Source organism: Kogia breviceps, chromosome 10 (assembly GCF_026419965.1).
Source record: "Kogia breviceps isolate mKogBre1 chromosome 10, mKogBre1 haplotype 1, whole genome shotgun sequence".
Lineage (NCBI taxonomy): Eukaryota > Metazoa > Chordata > Mammalia > Artiodactyla > Physeteridae > Kogia > Kogia breviceps.
The window spans coordinates 79,780,199-79,786,533 of NC_081319.1; the positions used below are offsets into that span (position 1 = coordinate 79,780,199).

Genomic DNA, 6,335 nt, shown 5'->3' on the forward strand with positions numbered 1-6,335 from the left:
GACCAAAATCTCCTAAAGGGAAGATAACATGCAATAGTAGAGGCAGAGAGTAATGGGAGTGGGGGGAGGAGGAAACCTGCTATTTACAACCACAAATTTCCATTTACCAAGGCTTGATTCTGTTAAGTAGAGATCCCCTACTGTGCTGGTGAGCTCTCAAATACCCCATTAGCCTGGGACCTGGGACCTGGGTACCTTCTCAGTAAGCAAAGAGAAGAATTTTAAGAGGCATGAGGTAGAGAGCAGGAAGGTGGCGTCACTGGGTGTCTGTGCTGGGACCGTGGAAAGTCACTGTTAGTGATAAGGCTGGATGACAGTAGATTTGAAGATATTGCCTTACTGCATTGTAAACCCTCCCTCTGTCCCCTTAAGTCTTCAGGAAGTCCTATATCACATGCTTGGAGTGAAAGTTTCAGCAGGACGAAGGGGCAGCACCTAGAATTTTGCCAGGTAATTCATCAGCCTGTGAACTCAGGAAAAACCAGGAGCTCAGATCAGAACAAACTCTAAGCTTCCTGGGAACGTGGTTATCTCAGGGTGGGCTTTGCACTCCCATGGGGCATAGAATGGGGTTCAAAACAATCATGTCTAGATATCTGGGACCAGGAAAGGACCAGCTGATGGCTAACTCCTAGAAGGCCCTGAACAAATTTGTTGGGGAAAAAAAAAAAAAGCAGGGATGAGAGGAAATGAGTATAGAGGAAAGGGAAAGATGTGACTATGTATGCCTTGTATTAAGAACGGAATCCCTTTTTTAGAGTCAGATCTTTATTTTAAAATCTGATCTAAAAAATAATAATTAATTTTTAAAAAATCTGATCTGGCAATTTGACATTTTCCACCAACTCAGGGAGCAGAAACTTTCACGGGCTTCACAATATTTTTCTTAGGTGCTGCCTTTGAGGGAGGCTTAGCAGCAGCCTTTGCTGTATTTTTAGATGCTTTCTTAGCCCCCTTTTGCTTCCTTGGCAGCCCTGCTAGGTTGTTCTAGTTGAGCCTTTCTGATTCCTCTTAGGCCTTATATCAGCAAGGGCTATACCCATGATGGCCTCTGGAATTTGACTATACCGTGGGTTCTTTTTAAAATTTCTTCAGCTCTCCCTTTTTGTGCTTTCTTCTGGAGAGAACAGTCCAGTTTACCTGCCAAGGATTCCTCCTGGAAAGGAACACCAACTTGCAATTTGCATTATGAAGTTGGAAAACCTTCCAGTAGGTCCTGGTGTAGAGCCTCCAGTGTCCATGGTAGATTGTATACCCACCAAAACTGCAGAGCTCGACCCTCTTGTCTGCGGTTGCCAGCGAAGAAGAAACATGGCAAAGAGAAGAACTGGGTCTTGATTATTTAGTGCAAATATGGAAATGAAGATAGTACCCTTGTAATAATAAGAGCTACTCAAAATTGGAATTTTCTCTCACAAACTGTCAGCAGATTCTTTAGCAAAATTAAAAATGGGAGAGGGGCTTCCCTGGTGGCGCAGTAGTTGAGAGTCCGCCTGCCGATGCAGGGGACATGGGTTCGTGCCCCGGTCCGGGAAGATCCCACATGCCATGGAGTGGCTGGGCCCGTGAGCCATGGCCGCTGAGCCTGTGCGTCCGGAGCCTGTGCTCCGCAATGGGAGAGGTCACAACAGTGAGAGGCCCACGTACCGTGGGAAAAAAAAAAAAAAAAATGGGAGAAAATTTGTCTTAACCTCTCATCCATATCGTCTCAGATGCCAGGTGCTCTCCCCAAAGCATTTGCACTGCCAGAGGACAACTTTCTAACCCCAAAAGACCTCTAAAGGAAGGAATTGTGTGTGGGGGAAAAGGAAGGGAAGGTTTTATGCATGAGAACTTTAGGATTCTCTTCCTTTTCTCTGGGTCAACAAAATTCCCCACTGAATCAAGGAGTAATTAGAGGTTCCACCTTGAGCTCTCATGCCTCTTCCCTCTATAAGTCCTCCTGCCCAGTGTTGAACACATTGGTGGACTTAATAACTAACTGATCACTGATCATCTTTTTGGGCCTCCCCTCCAGAGGACCTTTTTCTGCACTGGAAGCCTCCACACCTACAGATCTTTGTGCCACATGGGAATTATTTTTTTTTTAAGAAAAATCTGTAGGTGAAAAATTACTAGTGAAACTGTGTGCATATCTGTGCATGCAACGTGAAAGTATAGCAGCACCTAAAGAGCTCAAATCTTGGTTCCTGTGAAACTGCAAATTGATGTGGTATTAATAAAAAAAGAACACGGTGGAATAAACAACTGTGTGTTTGCTGTGCCATCTGTCCCCACCTTCCCTCCTCTGTGTTCACGGCTCTAACTTAGGATCCCTAGTATCGCCCATCTTGTTCCTGACTGACCTAACAATTTATCTCCTCTCCATCAATTTCCATCCTCCATCACCTAGTCTTAAAATGCTATTCTGATTCTGCTCTCACGTGCGCCCTATTATGAAGAATTAAGAATAGACTCTCTCGGGCTTTCCTGGTGGCGCAGTGGTTGGGAGTCCGCCTGCCGATGCAGGGGACACGGGTTCGGGCCCCGGTCTGGGAGGATCCCACATGCCACGGAGCGGCTGGGCCCGTGAGCCACAATTACTGAGCCTGCGCGTCCGGAGCCTGTGCTCCGCAGCAGGAGGGGCCGCGGCGGTGAGAGGCCCACGCACCGCCATGAGGAGTGGCCCCCACTTGTTGCAACTGAAGAGAGCCCTCGCACAGAAACGAAGACCCAACACAGCCATAAATAAATAAATAGAATAGAATAGATTCTCTCATCAGCATGTCTCCTGGGCTGCTGCTTCAACTTTCTGCTTTCTTGGGTGGACTTTAGTCCTTCCTATTCTCCAAACAAAGTACTTTTTAGAGGTTCCTACTGTTCGAATTCATTGTTTTTTTTTTTTTTTTTTTTTTTTTTTGCGGTATGCGGGCCTCTCACTGTTGTGGCCTCTCCCGTTGCGGAGCACAGGCTCCGGACGCACAGGCTCAGCGGCCATGGCTCACGGGCTTAGTTGCTCCGCGGCATGTGGGATCTTCCCGGACCAGGGCACGAACCCGTGTCTCCTGCATCGGCAGGCGGATTCTCAACCACTGCGCCACCAGGGAAGCCCCGAATTCATTGTTTTTGTGTCTGTTTCCACACAAGATTGTGATCCCCCAGGATCCAACCATGCCTTAGTTCTCTGTAGCTCTGTGGCTCTGGCCCAATTCACTCACTCCATGACTGTTTGTTGAATGAGTAATGGGCACGAAAGAAACATTTTTTAAGTAATTGGGAAGCTACAATATTCAAAGCTCCTCACAATTTGGAGTGAGACCAATGTAATGTAGTGAAAAAGTAAAGATTTGGGAATAGACCAACTCAAAGTTTCCGTTTAATCCCTGTGACTGAGTAGCTGTGTTGTACAAGTTCTGTAGCTCCCTGAGCCTCAGGTACTTTCCATCTGGTTGTTATGAGGATGGGATGCAGATTATCAGCTTTCACACCCTGACTTGACCTCTTGCCAGCTATGAGATATTAGGCAAGTTACTTCACCTCTTTGTATTGTACTTCACTTTTATGGGTATGCAAAGTAAAGCTCAACAAAGCTGTTTTTATTTATTTTTTTAAATGTATTTATTTATTTATTGGCTGCTTTGGGTCTTCATTGCTGTGCATGGGCTTTCTCTAGTAAGCAGGGGCTACTCTTCGTTGCAGTGTGCGGGCTTCTCATTGCGGTGGCTTCTCTTGTTGCAGAGCATGGCCTCTAGGTGCATGGGCTTCAGTAGTCGTGGCCTGCAGTCTCTAGAGCGCAGGCTCAGTAGCTGTGGCGCAAGGGCCCAGCCGCTCCACAGCATGTGGGATCTTCCCGGACCAGGGCACGAACCCATGTCCCCTGCATCGGCAGGCGGACTCTCAACCACTGCGCCACCAGGGAAGCCCGAGAGAATCCTTTTTGACTGTGGGTGCTGCCTGGTTATCTAGAGAAAAGAGTGATTACCTACTTTAGATCTGTCATAGAAAAATAAAGTGTCCAGCTCCCTTTGTGACAGCAGAATAAGGAGCGATTGAGTCACTGCTGTATTTGTGGAGGGCGAAACAAAGGATCTGGTTTCCCCCTGCTGACACCCCGTTTAAAAACATAGAGATAAATGAGTGTAGCTTCTCTGTGGCTGAAAATATTGCATTCAATTTTGTTTTACCTAAAACACCATTTTCTGATGAGAATTTTCAGACTGTTTTTCCTATAACTGATGGCCAGTGGGGTATTTTAAGAGAAATGCAGGGGTCCCTCCATCCTTTATCTGTTCATGGTACTCGGTAATATTCAGCCAAGCTCCTGTTCTAATGAATGTTCTTTGGGGGGGAATGTCCGAAGAAGGAAAAGAATGTTCATGCTAAGCTCTTCCGGGTGAGATAAAAGTTACGCCAGGAAGTGAGATTACAAGCAAGATAGGAAGTCACCGAGTTGCCGCAGGTGTTGGGGAAGTTCCGAGAAAGGAGAGATCGACTGGGACAAGAGGAGTCGAAGGAATGAGAAGGAGAGAGAATGTGTAAATACTGATTTGAGTGTCTGCTCTAGTTTTTTCATTCTCACAACAACTTGAAAGTTAGGTATTGTTTTCCCCATTTTGTTCAGGAAATTGCAGCACAGTGAGATTTCACCTTCTTCCCAGGCTCATACAGCTAACAAGCAGTTGAGTTTAGATTGGAGCCCACGTTTGTCTGTATCCAAGGCCCTTATTCATGCCATTCTCTCTTGGACTTGATATGAGACTTGAAGAATGATTATGAATCGGATGGGCACTGGTAATAAAGTAGAGGCGCTCCAGAGTTAGCTAAGTAGAAGGCAGTATAATTTGGACTGGTGCTTTATAAGGGCAAATCCTCTTTTTTTTTTTTTTTTTTTTTTTTGTGGTACGCGGGCCTCTCACTGTTGTGGCCTCTCCCGTTGCGGGGCACAGGCTCCGGACGCGCAGGCTCAGCGGCCATGGCTCACGGGCCCAGCCGCTCCGCGGCACGTGGGATCCTCCCGGACCGGGACACGAACCCGTATCCCCTGCATCGGCAGGCGGACTCTCAACCACTGCGCCACCAGGGAAGCCCCCTCTTTTTTTTTTTTTAAACTTTGGGAACTGCTGAGCAGAAATAAGCCAAGGAGAGTGAAAGCATCCTAGTGACCTTCTTCCCTTGGAAACTCTCCTGATGCTCTGGTGCCTCAGATTTTTGCCTTGACAGCTTTGTGGAGACAATCCATTCCAGTGCTGGAAAGTTCCAGCAGCCTCTCCATGATTTTAGGAGCAGATGGCAGTGTTTGGACCGTATTTCAGGACTTACAGATTTTTTTTAAAAATTATTATTTATTTTTGCTGTGTTGAGTCTTCGTTTCTGTGCGAGGGCTTTCTCTAGTTGTGGCGAGCGGGGGCCACTCTTCATCGCGGTGCATGGCCCTCTCACTATCGCAGCCTCTCTTGTTGCGGAGCACAGGCTCCAGATGCGCAGGCTCAGTAGTTGTGGCTCACGAGCCTAGTTGCTCCGTGACATGTGGGATCCTCCCAGACCAAGGCTTGAACCCGTGTCCCCTGCATTGGCAGGCAGATTCTCAACCACTGCGCCACCAGGGAAGCCCCCAGGACTTACAGATTTTGTCCAGGAATTTTTAATCTTCATTTTCTCATATAATTCATATGATCCTTGACAGCTTGCCTTGCTGAAATATTTTCTTTTTAAATTCTACGCTCCCAGTTGGTCTCTACCTGACTGAGCCACTGGCCAATTTAAACAAATAAATAGTCATTTTTATAGTAGCAATTCATACCTAGTTTTTACAAAAGTAATTCAAACTATCCTTTCTGTGGAAATTTTCAAAGCCCGTCTCAAATGTTTATCTCCCTAATTCTGCTGCTATCTCTGTAAGGTAGTCAGAAATGAAAGGAGAATTAGCAAAGACGGTTGCACTGCTAGTCATTTACATATACGTTATCTTATTGTATCATCATCATTAATGGGTTCTTGGGAGCACAGAATAGGACTGATAAGAACAACTATACTCCTTAGTTTGTGGTGCATTATTGATGCCACCACCGGCATAGTCCCTTTTAAATTTAATTTTATGCTTTTTATTTTTGTCTTCTTCATCTTGCATCCTCAATGCCATTTGCCACCTCCTTGCCACCATTCACATCCACGCTCCTGTATTTAATGTATATCATTCCATCATCCATTCATTTATTCACAAATTTGTGTAACAGTGAACAACAGAAAGCATTACTTTATGTTTTACATCAATTGCATTGTGCTAAGCATTTCATTATGCTTTTTACTTTTTAAACTCAATACTAATATTTGTGAACCATCCTTACTGATATATATGG

The 6,335-nt window shown here is 45.7% G+C and overlaps 1 pseudogene; it reads right to left on the bottom strand.

Moving 5' to 3' along the window:
- Nucleotides 1-768: 768 nt before the first annotated feature.
- Nucleotides 769-6,106, bottom strand: LOC136794942 (large ribosomal subunit protein eL24-like; annotated as a pseudogene).
- Nucleotides 6,107-6,335: the final 229 nt, after the last annotated feature.